Genomic DNA, 17,955 nt, shown 5'->3' with positions numbered 1-17,955 from the left:
TTTCCACCAGCTCCATGGGGAGACTATTCCATGCATCCACTACCCTCTCTGTAAATAAATACGTCCTTAGATTACTCCTGAGTCTACCCCTTTTCACTCTCATCCCATGACTCCTTTTCCAGAGTCTCCTTTCCATTGAAAGAGACCCACCTCCAGTGTATTGATACCTCAGAGATATTTAAATATCTATATCATATCTCCCCTATCTCATCTTTCTTCTAGGGTATACATGTTTAGACATAGTTTATCATAACATCAACAAACTGTTGCAGTTCTGGCCGCGATCACCGCGGCCAGGCCCTTACCTCCAGGCTCCCGGACCTGCTCCCGCTTCCAGAGGCCTGGTTTGCGGCCTGTTTGGCGGCATCCCCGCTGGGGCTGCGCCGCTGCGAGCTCTCCCATGGATGCCCGGCTTCTAGGCACGTGCGCCACTTGGGCGCTTTTTTAGGTCGTTTCCCGCCAGTGGTGACTCCGCCCAACTCCTGACGTCAGACGTCGCGGCCTTGATAAGCCGGCCGTGGCCATCCAGTCTTTGCCTTGCAACGGGTTAGCCTCCCGGTTTCCTGTTGCGCTGTGCCCTGGAGTGACTTGCTTGGCTTTGTCGCTTCGTTCCTGCTACAGTACCTGCCTGGTTCCTGCCTGCCTGCTACAGTACCTGCTTGGTTCCAGAACCCGAGCCCAGTTACAGTATGACTACTGTCCTAGTCTGGTTCCAGTTACCTGTCCTGATCCATGACCCGCCTAAGTCCCAGCGGCCAGGCCCCTATGGGCTCCTCCCGGGGGGATTTTGGCTTCCAAGTGTGAAGCCACCTAAGTCCCAGCGTTGGGCTCCTACGGGCTCCTCCCGGGGGAGTACCAGCTTCCAGGGTGAAGAGCATCTCCGTCCTGCCTGAACATCTGCCTCCCGGCCTGCTATTCACTAGAGACATTGACCACCTTTCCCAGTCTCCAGCAGGTCGGCCCAAGGGTCCACTAAACAGAGACTCCCATAAAACAAACACCAAACAATTTGTGCTTTCTTCAAATGAATCCTTTCAGAACAAACTATGACATGTCAAATTACCCAAGAACAAAAATGTGACCCTGAGTTTCATTCAGATGACCCATAAAAGGTATGTGCTGTTCAAACTCTTCCTTTCATACCCTGCTTTTCCCATCAAAAGTCTCACTTCCTTCCAGTAGTTCTAAAAACAGTGACCTAACATATATTAGAAGTCCTTAAGAAAGCCTTTCACATCCTATTTCTTTTTCCTTTGAGTCACATTTCAGTCTCACCAGCTCACTTTTTCTAGGCATATTTTGCATTTCTCTTTCCTTCATCTGTAAACATCCATTTAACCCCATATACTCATTTTAACTAGCCTACTTCATGCATGAACCACTTCTCATACCTATTTCCCTACATCAGTTCTACACAATTTTAATTAATACACATATAAATATTTGTTCGCCCATATTTAAATGCTATCCAGCTGAACAAGTTAGCCAAATAAATGTAGCTGAATAGCACTATAATAGTGTGGACTTAAAACTTGGGGTGAGGGATCAAGGGTCAGGAAGGCTTGGGGGGGCAGTTTTAGATATACTGTCACAGGTACAAACAGCACAGTAGACACCTGTGAAGATTGAGTATCATTTGGAGCACTGATAGTTGAAAGAAAAGTAGATTTGTACACTGTACTCTCTACCTAGCCTGATTGACACTCTACATAACATTGCAACACATAACCACAAAGAAACAATCAACAAGACTATAACCCTTATCCCCCAAAGGCAATTTATCAGTAAAGCCAGACTAACTAGCAATAAACCACATCAATGACTATGAATGAGAAATTTTTACATACATAGAAGGTAGTGCATGCAAATAAATCTCATTAGAGATTTTCATTAGAGATATCTTGAAAACCCGACTGGCTGGGGGAGTCCATAGGACCGATTTGAGCACCCCTGCACTATGACATGAGACAGTCAGCTGAGCAGATGCAAGCGAAGGCATAGGTAAAAGAGCTTGCTGAGATGACCTCTGAATTCTCTTTGGCTCATAATGCAACAAGAGGTCTGCCAGATATTTAGAATGCCAGTCTATAAGCATTTAGGGGTTGATTTTCAAAGTCATTTATATAAATGAAACCCATTTTTATACATGCACATGGCTTTTACAAAACAGACCAGGACTCTGGGCATGTAAGCATGCACAGAATCCAGTTACACACATAGGGGCAGATTTTATAACCTGCACGCACGGCCTACATTTGTGCGCGCTACCTGGCGTGCACAAATGTACGCCCGATTTTATATTATGCGTGCGCAGCTGCGCGTATGTTATAAAATCCGGGGTCAGCGCACCCAAGGGGATGCACACTTGTGCACCTTGCGTGCGCCGAGCCCTAGGGGAGTCCCGATGGCCTTCCCCGTTCCCTCTGAGCCCAAAATCGGAGCAGCCTCAGAGGGACCTTTCCTTCTGCTCCCCCCACCTTCCCCTCCCTTCCCCTATCTAACCCATCCCCCAGCCCTACCTAAATCCCCCCCACCTTTATTTCAGGAGTTACGCCTGGCAGCCGTAACTTGCGCATGCCGGCCGACTGCCGGCGCACCATTCCCCGGCACAGCCACTGTGCCGGAGGACTCGGCACTGCTCCCGGACCGGTGCCCCAGCCCCACCCCTTCCCGCCCCTTTTTCAAAGCCCCGGGACATACTCGCATCCCAGGGCTTGCCCGCATCGCCAAGCCTATGCAAAATAGGCTCGACGCGCGCAGCAGCAGGTTTTCGGGGTTACGTGCATAAGTTACGCACATAACCCTTTGAAAATCTGCCCCATATTGTATGTCTACATGAACTGCAGAGAGGCATTCCAGGGGGTGCAGTTGGAACTTATGTGCATACTTTTCAATTTTAAGAAGTATACACATAAATTAATCCATATAAATTACACCTCCAAAAAAGAGAGAGAACTCCATTTACTTGAGCATTTTCAAATGAAACTTATGCACATTAAGTTTGCTTTGTAAATGCTGGTTAAAGTCTGCTTGTTCAAGTTACCACAGACATTAACCTTACCTGCACAGTTATAAAGTCACCCTCACTGGGAGTAATTTAATAGGTTGCTTAAATTTGCAGGCTATTTGCCCAAGGTACACCAATTTTCACAGCAAACAATGCTTTTTTGAAATTTATCCCCGCAAAGCTAAGCACACACACTTAAACACAATTATATGCAATTAAAAACTCTGTGCACAAGTCCCAACCCTTCCTTGATTCCATCCCTTGGAGCGCCTCTCGCATATAATTATTAAAGTGCCTACCTACAGTGTGCATGCGCATAATTTACATGTGTATCAATTGTGCAGCTTTTATTGGGCCATGTCTGTGGGTAAAGACTACAATCCAACTTTACATTTTGATCTGAATTCTACACATTCTACATATTACATTTTGATCTGAATTCTACACAAGATAATGACACAGTTTTGCCTCCAAAACTGTGTCATTATCAACCTCGCTGTCATGTTTTGGAGGCATTGAAGACATTTCATACCAGTGGTCATTATGCCCTGGCACAAAAAATTGCAATAATCCAAGTCACTAGTGTTAGGTTCGTGGACCCTTGGACCGATCGGAACCAGATGGTGAGCCGCTGAGTGAGGTGACAACGGAGGTCCCGATCGGAAGGCGGCAAGGACGGAGTTGTGAGTGGCTGGAGGGAGATCCTGGAAAGCCCTATGCGACCAAGGGCCGTGGCAAGGAAGGATGAAACGGTGGAGCTGGTACAAAGGTGAGAAGATCTTCGCCCTGGAAGCCGAGCCTCCCCCGAGAGGAGCTCGTAGGAGTTCGGCCGCTGGGACTTAGGCGATTCACCCTGGAAGCCGGCGTCCCCCCAGGAGGAGCCCGTAGGGACCCGGCCGCTGGGACTTAGGAGAGCCCGCGGGGGCGGAGTCGGACGGAGTCCAAGGTTGTCGCTCACCAGTCCGGGGTCGTGTACCAGAGAATCGTCGCTTGCCAGTCCGGGATCTGAAGCCAAAGGATCGCTGTAAGCCAAACCAAGGTCCGAGAGCCGGGAGTCGTCGTAAGCCAGTCCGAGGTCCAGAGCCAGAGGGAACACCGTAAGCCGTACCGGGGTCAGAAGCCAGGAATCGTCGAAAGCCAGTCCAAGGTCAGAAGCCGAGAGTCACCGTAAGCCAGTCCAGGATCAGGAAGCACAGGAAGTCAAGAAAGTACTGGAACGCAGCAACTAGAGACAGGGAACCCCTGGTAACCTCGTTGCAAGGCGAAGGTCCTAGTCCAGCTGCAGGGCTTAAGTACCCTGCAGCGTCTGATGTCATCAGGGGGCGTCCCCGAAGTTTCCCGCGCTGGCCCCTTTAAATTTTGAGCTGAGACGCGCGCGTGCGTCTAGGGGGCGGGGCCTACCGCCGAGAGACGCCGGCTGCTCCGGCGCGGCGAAGAGGCAGGAGCAGAAGGAGATGCAGGCCCGGGCGAGGTGGGGAGACGCCGGGCCTGTGGTGGCAGAGCTCCCCGGAGGCCCGGGGAGCGCGGGGCCCGTGCGGACGCGTGACAAGGTGGGTGGCGATTCCGGGGGCGACCCGGAATCGCAACAACTAGTTATTAACATATGGATAGCCAGGGCTAAATTTTCCCTGTCATAAAAGGTACAAAACTGACAAATATGGTGCAGACTCAAAAAAGCATTTTGGACCATTGAAGTCACTGGCTCCTGCACTGGTAGCTGTGCATCTAGTTTCAACCCCAAACTAAGACCCACGTCCTTTGGAGTCAGGCTAACCCCAGACACTACTGGAAGTATAGTGAGTGACCTCCCTTGCCGGCTAATCCATAATGCTTCTGACTTAAGAGAATTCAACTTAAGTTTATGTTTCTGCCACTGCATCCAAGCAGACAATAAGTTTGAAAGTCCTTAGGGAATGGTCAGATTATCTATTAAAGCCATAGAGGTCGATATGCAAAGTCTTTTTCTGGGTAACAACACATGCACAACATTTATCTGAATGAAAAGATGCATTGCTAGTGGCATTCTGGGAGTGTGAGAGTACATATTGAGTGCTCTCCTACTAAAGTTATGCGGGTATTTCTGGTTGGAAAAATAGCTGTCATAAATTTATTCTTAAGTAATTAGTGGCAGACTTATCCTGGCAAGCCTTGCTAAATATCATGAAGAGCTACAGGCATAACTTTACCTGAATAAATCTGCCACTTGCTGGCTTACTGAATATCAGCCTCATAGGTCACTGGCAAACCTAACATTCATATTTAAAGTTAAATGATGTATTGGCACATACCTGCAAGATTTCCATATAGAGCTGGATTACTCTGATGCATTCTCTGCATGCCCATTATGTTTTACAGAAATCTCTGGAAGATTTTTCACATTGCCTAGAGGCACTATAAAACCCTATTGTTTGTTATCATGGTAAATGTTTATTTGCAATCAGATTTCACAGTTCCCAGTAACAAATCAGCCTACAGACCTGAACTTCCCAAAATACACAATATTCACATGAAATAACTTATAGTAACTTTTCATAAGTTTCTCAGGTACTCACAACTTTCCCATGTTAGACTAGATATAATCAAGACATTTACACCTAAACCTGTAGACAGACTATTGTTTGCAGTTATAATAAGAGTGCAAATCAAAGATCATCTAAGCAGGATTACTGTACATAAAACATACTGTCTTGACAAACCCTGTAGAGATGAAATGCTAGCTCATGAGAAAACTGACATCAGTTGAAAGATGTAATACCAGTATCAACAAAACTACAAGCAGTCAGGCGATAATCCACCCAAAAAAGTAGATGAAAGGAATGGTTTAAAGACTTATGCCATATTGAACATTTATGGAAAACTGAAATCTACGGTACAACACAAGCTAGTTAATGTGTCCTGTAATCCTTACAAAAAATGTGTGCAGGCATATTTTTCCAAACATCTAGCCATAACCATTGACATTAAGTATAACAACAATAGGGTATGTGTCCTATTAAAGGGGTCTTGTAGATACTGAAATTGACCCTCAATGTCAGGGAACACAGAGTTGCTGGAATAAAGGCATTTAACTTATCGGGCTGGTATTCCCAATGGTTTGCATTTATTGTTGATGTAGAATAGTTGCAAGTATTTACAATAAAAAGCAAATACAGTTTATGTACAATCAACATTTCTATTCTTGCTGAATAGATGCCTCCTCTCTCCCAACTCCTCAGAACAGGGTCATTCATCAAAATGCGCTAACACACGCGTTAAAGCCATAATGCATGAGATAATAATGCTAGCGCATGGCGTGAATGCAAATTATGGGAAGGGGTGGGAATAGGGAGGAATTTGGGTGGGGTTTATAAAAATGAAGGGCAATATTGCACCGTTTTAATGCCTTAACTAACTACACTTTTTTTCCTGGTATTAAGCTGTGCAATATGACTGAAATGGCCGTAACACAATTTGTGATAAACTTTTTGAATTGCATTTTGGCCATTTCTGGGGGGTGGAGGGGGAGAGGGAGAACCTTTGGGGAGGCCCGCACAGTATGCAACTATTTATATGCCTATCAGAGGGGCATCTAATAGCTCGAGGTGAGGTGATGGTGGTGGTTTAGGGTTTAGGAGCCAGTTTTTCATGTAGAGTGAGACGTATGAACAGCACAGTACACCACAGTGAAGATTTGGTCTTAGACAGTATGAAGATCATGCAGGGCACAGAATACATTCAATGTACCATTTTAGCACAATCATGGTATTTGATTGGTAGGGCTGGAGAAAGGTATCAGGAACCCTAGGAAAACATTCAGCCTTGCATTGCCCACCCCCCACTGACTTATCCACCAGCTGAGACAGTAGGGGAAAAAAGCAGTGATGAGGTGGTCATGATCACTAGCCAACTGGAGCCTGAACTGGTAGTGAGGAGGAACGCAGTAAGAGACTGAGCCAACAGTGAGTGGGAGCACATCTTTACAGCTCCCATACAATAAAAATAAAAGAGAGAGATGGCTTAGCTGCCTCTGCTGACAAGTGGCAAGACAGACCCAGAAGTACTGGGCCTTCCTTAAAAGTGGGAGGGTGGCACTGGAAATTTTCAAGATTTTGAGACCTCCCAAATATTGGCATTCTAGATGATCACCTAGTTTTCCTAATGGAAAAGCCACCCTGTGAATTGGAATATGTGGATTGGGCCTTTAATTACAATAGTTACAAGATGGTGCCTTATAAACTGAGCAGTGTACAACAATGTTTGAAAAACAGTTGACTGGTGAACATTTAATTTGAAAATAATTTTCTTGTCTAAATTACTGTGGAATGTTTTGGACGTGCTCAAGTATGTGTGTTGGTGTTTCTCCTTTCTGATCTCCTATTTGTCCTCTCGCATATTCCATCTTCTTCATCGCTTCTCTATAGTCTACACCATACCTCCCACAATATATCATGCTCTAACAGCCCCATGTTTTCCATGAGCAACCCCCAATGCATCCTGTCAGCTAAGCCCTTGAAATAGCATGAACACTCTAAAGCTAACATCTAGTCTGAAGCAGATTTTAAATTATAGGCCTTATTGAGCATGTACTAAAAAGCATGCAGCGGAGAGCATATCACACTATTTCATGGCATCAAGGGGGCTGGTACTATTTGAGTCAGAAGCCCAAAGAAATAGAAGAAATTTGAGTAAAAAACAAAACAAAACAAAAACACAAAAAAAGATGAACTGCAATGTAGAATCATTTCATATTTTATTGGTACCTGTTAGGGAGTGCTAGGAGAGAGGTCCCACCTCTGAGGAGATTGTGTGCCCCTGGACCTCGGCACAACCCCAGAGGGCTCCAAGAGAGACATGTCCGAGCCTGGGCTGAGACCAGGAAGCCAGGCCTCCGACCTGCACAGCCTGAGTGAGACCAACCACGCAAGGTTGGTCTCTGAGTGGTCCTCTGACTACTCCAAGCCCTTTCGGACCTGCCGCTGGGAACGGCAAAGGCAGCAGGCTGGACAGGAGATGAGGGCAGACGAAAGCTCTGGAACATGAAGACTCAAGACGAGGAACTTGGAGACGTGAAGACACAGATGAGAAGCTTGGGACGTGAAGACTCAGATGAGAGGCTTGAGCACGAAGACTCAGGATCAAGGTTCAGGAACAAAGTCTAGTACTTGGTTGAGGCTGCGATGCAGCACGCCCTACACAGCCCACCACAGGGCCGACCCACAGGACTGGTCACAGACCACGCTTAAGGGTGAAGCAGACTCCAGACGAATACGTAGAAGATGAAGCTAGAACATGGTGAAGATTCAGTAGAAGCCTGCACCGAGACACGCCCTACACAGCCGCCCATGGCTGGTCACAGACCACGCTAGAATGGAGCAGATTCAGTCAAAGTCTTAGGCATGGACGGTGCAGCCACAAGAACATCCGAGGGCCGAGACGAGGTTCAGGGTAAGGGACCAAGATGAGACTTGGCTCCAGGCATGAGCACGGGACCAAGATGAGACTTGGCTTCAGGCGAGGATGACCCTCCGGAGGCTTGCGCTGCAGACGAGAAGACAGGCTCATGCCACAAGGTGACAAGACATGACATGGCACACCAGAAGAGATGGCAATGAGGAACCAAGGGTCCAGGAAGCAGAAGCAGAGTCAAGGCATCAGGAAGGAACATCATAACATCAGGAGATGACAAGGAATATCCAGAAGAGACCAGGAACATGAAGCATGATGAGGGATCCCATGAAGAATAGGAAATACCAGCAGGACCGAAGACGAGAAGTACTGGAGAGGAACTAACTCCTTGTGAAGGCAACTAAGGACTGGAAGCTGAGCCCTTAAATAGGGCTGAAGATCAGGAAACACCCTGGGAGGAATCCAGGTGGGGCCAGAAGGCTGGCCCTTTAAATCACTGAAGGAGGCACGGCCCGCTCCTTAGGAACAGGAAGCAGGAAGTTGTGCAGGACCATGGCCAGCGGCCCTGCACAGACGCTAACGATGGAGGAGCAGGGCTGGGCTGAGGAGCAGGCCCCGACATCAGCAGCGGCTCCTACCGCTGCAGGAAGAACAGAGGGCGGCTCCAGCCACCAGGAAAGCCCGGGGGCTGCGGCCTCCAGGCCGCAAAGATGGAGAAGATGTCGGCGGTGGCTCCAGCCGTGCTGGAGCACAGCGGCAGGGCCCGCCATGCAGAAGAAGCACACCAAAGTCCGTGGCTCCTACCATGGTGAAGGAAAGCAGTTAACTGTGACTCCGGCCGTGAAGGTAAGCGCCTGCTCATGGCTAGGCCCGCGGGCAGGAACACAACAGTACCTTTACATTATCCAGAAATTTAATAAGAAAGTTTAGTGCTGTACATATCCATTATTTTGTATTATGTGGTATACTATGAGTGCATTTTATCTTGCCTAGAATGAAGGAAATGCTAGATCTCCAACATTTGATCTTTCCAAGCTAGTATCTTCATATTTATTTTCGACTTTCAGTACTAAGGTGCAGCATTCCAAAGGAGCTGTACATGATAGGGACTGAAATACTGATGTGCATGGACTGGGAGTGAGTACCTTGGGGTGATGAAGTTCAACAATCTGAAGGTAGCGAAGCAATATGTCAAGGGAGTGGTTAAGGCCAGAAGGATACTGAACTTCATAGATGCATATTTAGCAGGTCTTTGAGGTATCACCTGGAGTACTGTGTTCAGCTCTGAAGACTGTATCTCAAAAAGAATAAAGATAGGATGAGGTCCAGAGAAAGGCAACCAAAAAAGTGTGGGGTCTGTGGTGGAAGACCTATGAGAGGAGACTGGAGGACCTAAATATGAATAATGTGGAGGAGAGGAGGGACATGGGAGATATAATACAGACTATTAATACAATTATCTTAGGGATATATACTATTAATCAAACTGACTTAGGGAATAGTCACTGCTTATTACTGGCATCAGTAGCATGGGATCTACTTAGTGATTGGGTATTTGCCAGGTTCTTGTATCCTGGATTGGCTACTGTTGGAAAGAAGGTGCTGGGCTTGATGGATCCTCATTCTGACAAAGTATGGCAACTTCTTATGTTTTCATGATTTTCAAATACTTGAAAGGAATTAATGATACACAAAAATTCACCTTTTCCGATGGAAAGGAAGCTGTAGAACTACGGATCATGATGCAAAACTCCAAGGGGGTAAATTCAGGAACAATGTCGGTAAATATTTCTTATGAAACAAAGGAGAATGTGTGATAGCAAGTAGTGCTGTTCAAAGTTGATATAAAAGAACACACAAATCTTCAGAGTATGCAGCAAAGCTGTTTATTTATAGGGCTCATTGCAGGCTACAGTCCCCCAGTATGGCAATAAATATTTTTTCACAGAAAGGGTGATGGATACATGGAATAATCTCCCAAAAAAGGTGGTGAAATAAGAATGGTAATGGACATAGGTTAAACACAGAGGATCCCTACTAGTGGTTAGCGGTTAGGAATGAAAGAATTGGCATAACTTTTCTTAACTTGAGGTGTAACCTTTCTACATAGGAATAACCTGCATAAAGCAAGTTTCTGGGAAGACTGGATGAATCATTTGTGCTTTATCTGCCATCCTTACTATGTTAATTTGAGTGTTATAATTTGGGAGAGAGCATGGACTGGTTGTTAGAGTATTGGATTTTGATTCAAGAGAACTACTTAGACATGAGTTCAAGGACAGTCCTTGCCAATAGGTTTATGACTTTGGATATGTCATGTTCTCTAGTTAACTGTGACTCAATTAAAAACAAAGCATTAAACTTACTCTGGCTGTTCTAGTCAACTAAAAAATGACTAGAGCTCACCATAGGAATTGATATCTTAGCATATTAGCAACCATGTAAAACGTATATCAGGAATGGGCATGGGGTTATGAGATGAGAGTGAAAGGAGGCAGATTCAAGCGTAATCTAAGGAAATATTTCTTTACGGAGAAGATGGTGGATGCATGAAGAAACCTTCCATTGAAGATGATGGTGACAAGGACAATATATGAATTCAAGAAAGCATGAAGCAAGCACGGAGGATCACTGAAAAAGTTGTAGGTATTGTAGAGCTGAGCAATTGATATGCATGGGAAACTAGACAGGCATCATGTTTCTATGTTCACTCTGATTTAGCATTTGGTACATATTCCAGGAAGACCAACTCCCATGCATTTTCCACCAGTTACTTAAGTGAGATGTGTGATTGCTTCTTAGCTAAGATTCGAGTATAGCATCTAAGCACTGAGCTGAGGACAGTCCCTTCTTGGCCTTTTGGCTGAAACTCAGAACCTTCTTGGCCTTTTGGCTGAAACTTGAAGTTCTGCCACTTCATCTCTTAATAAGATGTTTTACCTTATAACCATTTCCAAAGCAGAAGGATTAAACTTCTTGTTTAAAAAAAATGATTGCTGTAGCAAACACTTAGAACATATGAACATAAGATATTACAATATGTACTCCTGTGGGAGTATTGAGAAGAGAAAAAGATTTTGCTGCTTACTGAAGAGGATCAGAGAGCATTTCTCTGGGAAATTTTAGGACTTAAAAAGTTTAGGGGAGAAGTGAAATAGTGGGGTATATTCTTTAGTGTGTGGGTCAAAAATAAAAAGCTAGCACAAGGTAGGTAATTCTAGTGTCTGTATTTCTCCTCCCTCCCATCTCAATACCCACCCACTGCCTAGCTCATTCTTTGATTTGTAGAGAAGAAATATTTTCACATTAAAAATCAATCAGGGTTTTATCTAAAACACAACATAGCCCCAGCCCTTATCAAGAGTTTAATTATCTTTTGCAGATTAGCCGTGAGCACACCATATAAATTTAATGGACTCTAATTTACTCATCCCTATTCCTTTAGCAACTAAACTTAAAAAAGAACACAACAATATTAAGATGAAGGCAGCAGTCCAGCAGCAAGATGGGGGCCTTCCAGTCTTTTGTACTGAGTGTCACATGTATGATTTTTTACCAGCTGGTTAGAGATTGTATGTGTGCACCTGGTGCAAAGAGTTCCTGGCTCTCAGAGAATGAGTTTGATCTCTGGAGGAGATGAAGCAAACTATATAGAGGAGACCTTCAGGGACATAGTAGTCAAGTACCAACTACAGACTTGCAGCCCCCGGACTGCCTTGGAAGAGGAAGTTCACCTAGTCAGAAAGCATCACCTGGTGTAGCTGGAGGTGATCCTGTAGCAAGGATCTGCTCTCCAGGTGATGTATTATCCTCTCGCTTCAAGGATGAGTCTCTCAAGCTAGTGCCCAAGAGGGAAGGGTTTAGTTGGCCATCATAGTTGGTGACCGATTATTAGGAATATAAATAGCTGGGTGGCTAGTGGACATGAGCATCGCCTGCCTGGTGCAAAAGTGGCAGACCTCACTAGTCACTTAGATAGGATTTTAGACAGTGCTGAGTAGGAGCCAGCTGTCATGGTACATGTGGGCACCAACAAAATAGAATATTGTGGGAGGGAGGATCTGGAAGCCAAATTTAGGCTTTTAGGTAGAAAGTTGAAATCCAGAACCTCCAGGGTAGCATTTTCTGAAATGCTCCCTATTCCATGTGCAGATCCTCAGAGGCAGGCAGAGCTCCGGAGTCTCAATGCAGACAATGCAGGGAAGAGGGATTCAGTTTTGAAAGGAACTGGGCAAACTTTTGGAGACAGGGCAGTCTCTTCCTAAAGAACAGGCTCCACCTTAACCAGGATGGAACTATTGCTGGTGGCACTAACCTTTAAAAAGGAGATAGAGCAGCTTTTAAACTAGGACAAAGGGGAAAACCAACAGTTGCTCAGCAGCACATGGTTCAGAGGGAGGTATCTTCAAAAGATACTAATGAAAAAGGAGAAATAGGGCATCCCAACAGAAAGGTTCCAGTAAAAACAAAAGTAGTGTATGTGTCTCCCAGTGCTACTGCCCAAGAGGGAAGGGTTAGGTTGGCTATCACAGCTGGTGATTTGATTATTAGAAATGTAGATAACAGGGTGGCTGGTGGACGTGAGAACTGCCTGATAACTTGCCTGCCTAGTGCGAAGATGGCAGACCTCACGCGTTACCTAGATTTAGGATTTTAGGTAGAAAGCTGAAATCCAGAACCTCCAGGGTGGCATTTTCTAAAATGCTCTCTGTTCCTCGCACAGGTCCCCAGAGGCAGGCAGAGCTACGGAGTTTCAATGTGTGAATGGGATGATAGTGCAGAAAAGAGGGATTTAGTATTATAAGAAACTGGGGAACCTTTTCGGGAAGGGGGAGACTTTTCCGAAAGGATGGGCTCCACCTTAACCAGAGTGGACCAAGCTGCTGGCACTAACTTTTAAAAAGGAGATGGAGCAGCTTTTAAACTAGAACAAGGAGGAAAGCCGACAGTCACTCAGCAGTGCATAGTTTGGAGGAATGAATCTTTGAAGGATGCAATTGAAACAGGAGAGTTGGGGCATTCCAATAGAGAGGTTCCAATAAGAGCAAATGTAGTCCATGTGCCTAAAAGTAAAGAATCACCTGAGCTAAAGAATTCCAAATTATTCCTATCAACTGAAAAGTAGGTGGTTAATGCAAATAAAAAATGCACTTTTCTGTATGTCAATGCCAGAAGTCTAAGAAGTAAGATGGGAGAGTTAGAGTGTATAGCAGTGAATGATGAGATAGACATAATTGGCATTTCAGAGACCTGGTGGAAGGAGGATAACCAATGGGACAGAGCTATACCAGGGTACAAATTATATCGCAATGATAGGGAGGATCAACTTAGTGGGGGTGTGGCACTTTATGTCCGGGAGGGTATAGAGTCCAACAGGATAAAGATCATAGAAGAAACTAAATGCTCAGTAGAATCTATATGGGTAGAAATCACATGTATGTTGGGTAAGAGTAGAGTAATAGGAGTATTACTACCATCCAAAATGGTCAACAGATCATGAAATGCTAAGAGAAATCATGGAAGCTAACCAATTTAGCAGTGGTGGGTAGGAGCCAGCTGTCATGGTACATGTGGGCACCAACATGGTACATGTGGGCACGTGGGTAAATTTAACATCAGGACATGCTAGAGACCTAAAGTTCCTGGATGGAATAAATGACTGCTTTATGGAGCAATTGGTTCAGGAACCAACGAGAGAGGGAGATATTTTAGATTTAATTCTTAGTGGAATGCAGGTTTTGGTGAGAGAGGTAACGGTAGTGGGGCCAATGGGCAATAGTGATCACAACATGATCAAATTTGAACTAATGAATGGAAGGGGACAATATGTAAATCTAATACTCTAACACTAAATTTTCAAAAGGGAAACTTTGATAAAATGAAGAAAATAGAAAAAAACTCAAAGGTGCAGCTGCAAAGGTTAAAAGTGCACAACAGACGTGGACATTGTTTAAAAATACAATCTTAGAAGCGCAGTACAGATGTATTCCATGCATTAAAAAAGGTGGAAGGAAGGCAAAATGTTTACTGCATGGTTAAAAGGTGAGCTGAAAGAGGCTATTTTAGCCAAAATAAAATCCTTCAAAAATTTGAAGAAGAATCCATCTGAAGAAAATAGGAAAAAGCATGAGCATTGTCAAGTTAAGTGTAAAACATTGATAAGACAGGCTAAGAGATAATTTGAATTGAAGATGGTTGTAGAGTCAAAAGCGCTCATAATAAAAACTTTTTAAAATATATCCAAAGCAAGAAACCTGTGAGGGAGTCAGTTGGACCATTAGTTGACCAAGGGGTTAAAGGGGCTCTTAGGGAAGATAAGACCATTGCAGAAAGACTAAATTAATTCTAAGCTTCTGTGTTTACCAAAGAGGATGTTGGGGAGATAAAGTTTCTGAAGATGGCTTTCAAGGGTGATGAGTCAGATGGACTGATCCAAATCACTGTGAACTTGGAAGATGTAGTAGGCCAGATTGTAAAACTAAAGAGTAGCTAATCATCTGGACCAGATGGTATGAATCCCAGGGTTCTGAAGTAATTAAAAAATGAAATTTCAGATCTATTAGTTAACCTATTATTAAAATCATCCATTGTACCTGAAGACTGGAGGGTGGCCAATGTAATCCCAATATTTAAAAAGGGCTCCAGGGGTGATCCAGGAAATTGTAGACCAGTGAGCCTGACTTCAATGCCAGGGAAAATAGTGGAAACTCTTCTAAATATCAGAATCACAGCACATATAGAAAGACATGATTTAATGGAACATAATCAGCATGGATTTACCAAAGGGAAGTCTTGCCTCACAAATCTGCTTCATTTTTTTGAAGGAGTTAATAAACATGTGGATAAAGGTAAACCAATAGATAAAGTGTATTTGGATTTTCAGAAGGCCTTTGACAAAGTCACTCATGAGATGCTTCTAAGAAAACTAAAAAGTCATGGGATAGGAGTCAATGTCCTTTCGTGGATTACAAACTGGTTAAAAGAAAGTAAACAGAGAGTAGGATTAAATGATCAAATTTCTCAGTGGAAAACGGTAAACCAGTGCTTTTCAATATATTTATATATGATCTGGAAAGGAATACGATGAGTGACGTAATCAAATTTGCAGATGATACAAAATTATTCAGAGTAGTTAAATCACAAGCGGATTGTGGTAAATTGCAGGAGGACCTTGAGAGACTGGAAGATTGGGCATCCAAATGGCAGATGAAATTTAATGTGAACAAGTGCAAGATGTTGCATACAGGGAAAAATAACCCATTCTGTAGTTACATGATGTTAGGTTCCAAATTAGGGGTTACCACCCAGGAATCCTAGTGGATAATACATTGAAATAGTCAGCTCAGTGTGCTGCAGCAGTCAGAAAAGCAAACAGAATATTAGGAATTATTAGAAAGGGATTGGTGAATAAAATGGAAAATGTCATAATGTCTCTGTATTGCTTCATGATGAGACCACACCTTGAGTACTGTGTACAATTCTGGTTCCCGCATCTCAAAAAATATATAGTTGCACTGGAGAAGGTACAGAAAAGGGCAACCACAATGATAAAGGGGATGGAACAGCTCTCCTATGAGGAATAGCTAAATAGGTTAGTGCTGTTCAGCTTAGAGAAGAGATGGCTGAGGGAGGATATGATAGAGGTTTTTAAAATCATGAGTGGTCTAGAATGGGTAAATGTGAATCAGTTATTTACTCTTTTGGATAATAGAAGGAATAGGGGGCACTCAATCAAGTTAGCAAGTAGCACATTTAAAACAAATTGGAGAAAATTATTTTTCATTCCATGCACAATTAAGCTCTGGAATTCATTGCCAGAGGATGTGGTAAAGGAAGTTAGCATAGTTGGGTTTAAAAAAGGTTTTGACAAGTTCCTGGAGGAGAAGTCTATAAATTGCTATCAACAAAGCTGACTTATGGAATAGCACCTGTTTATTATCGGCATTAGTAGCATGGGATTTATTTAATGTTTGGGTACATGTCAGGTACTGGTATGCTGGATTGGTCACTGTTGGAAACAGAATTCTGGGCTTGATGGACCTTCGGTCTGACCCAGAATGGCAACTTCTTATGTTCTTAGATATGCCATGCTGGGTCAGACCAAGAGTCCACCAAGCCCAGCATCCTGTCTTAGATAGTGGCCATTTGGGTTACAAGTAGCTGGCAGATACCAAAAAGTAGATCTATTCCTTGTTGTTCACTCACAGGGAGTGTGATGGTTTTCCCTCGTCTAGTTGGCTAATAATGTTTTATGGACTTTTCCTTCAGGAATGTAACCCAGTGTTCCCTTGTATTTTTCCATCATGGGCAGTGGGAAAGTTTTTTTTATATTTTTGCAGTTCCTCTTTGGCTGGGGCTATAAATGTCCATGGAGCATGCTCAGAAACTGGAGGGAAGGCAAGTTGGGAAGGAGAAGAGAGAAGGAGTTGTGGGTCATTGCCTCATCCCTGGTGGAGTGATCAGGAGGAAAAGTATGAGTTTTGCTATTGATCTTGGCCATCCTACAGTTGGGATTGATCAAGAAGACTAAAGGATTTTGCTACAGAGAGCTTTTGTGATTTTGACCAGTCTGGAAGGAAGGGCATCTCCTCCTGGTATCTAGAAGGGCTGGGTCAATGATCTTTTTGCCCAAGCTACTAGACAGAGGCAAGGTGTAAAGAGAAGTTTGGGATTCTTGTCATTCCAGTAGGATTTTTCTGGACTTGGTTTTGAGTCTGAAGACCTGTTTGGATCTTGAGGACTAATGTTAAACTAGGAGAACTTTGTTACCTTTTCCCATGTATGCTGGAATTTCATTTAAGCTACTCTACTCTCTGTTGAATATGGATGGTGGTATCGGAGGGGAAAGGCCAGCTGGGTGGAGCAACATGGACAAGGATATTATGATTTTTCCAACCCTTACATTTTTTATGCTGTTTCTTGTTTTCACAATACTTGCATGGATACTTATTTTCAAGCTAAAGTAAATTGCTTCTGTTGAACATCAATTGGACTCATTTTATTTTTCTTCTCTTTTGTGGTTTTGGGTGGGGTTTTTTTTCTGTGGTGGATGAACAGTGACTGCTATTTGATATTGTTTCTTTTAATTTTCTAGTTCCCATTGGTCCTACAGTCCTACCTTTCTAGTAGGTCCTCCTTTCTTCAGTGAGGGCCATTAAAAAATTCACTGACCTCAGCTGAACCGCCACCAAATTTAAATGTCTGGCCCTGAAGACAGGAGGATCCACAAGAAAGGTAAGTATAGTGGTACTTAAGGGAGGACCTGCAAGGTGGGGTGGGTTAGGGAGTGGTGGGGGATAGATAGGTTGTGGAGGTAGTTAGGTGGACCGGGGTACATTAGTGAGTGGGTGGGGCCAGATGAATGGGCAGGAATAGATTAGTGAATTGGGGGGGGGGGGGAGAGGATTGGGAGTTCTCTTGTCCTGGGGCATAGTCCCTCTGACTAAGGGTCCTCGGACAGAATTCCCCTAGCTTTGGAGTTCTGGGGCAGAGGTTTTTTTTTTACCTTCAAGGGTCCCAGACTCATGTACCCCAGTTGTGTTAGTTCACATTGTTCTTTTGGT

General features: G+C 44.1%; 1 protein-coding gene across 1 annotated transcript in view; it reads left to right on the top strand.

Moving 5' to 3' along the window:
* Nucleotides 1–4,425: 4,425 nt before the first annotated feature.
* The window catches only part of LOC115086107, an 80,872-nt gene continuing 67,342 nt past the window's right edge, over nt 4,426–17,955 (top strand). The window contains exon 1 of the mRNA XM_029592631.1: nt 4,426–4,557. The gene's annotated coding sequence lies outside the window, so the exon portion shown is untranslated. The remainder of the gene's footprint in view (nt 4,558–17,955) is intronic.

The sequence above is a fragment of the Rhinatrema bivittatum genome, chromosome 2, assembly GCF_901001135.1.
Source record: "Rhinatrema bivittatum chromosome 2, aRhiBiv1.1, whole genome shotgun sequence".
In the NCBI taxonomy this organism is placed as follows: Eukaryota; Metazoa; Chordata; class Amphibia; order Gymnophiona; family Rhinatrematidae; genus Rhinatrema; species Rhinatrema bivittatum.
Note: the sequence above shows the minus strand (reverse complement) of the source record. Positions and strands in the feature narration are given on the sequence as shown.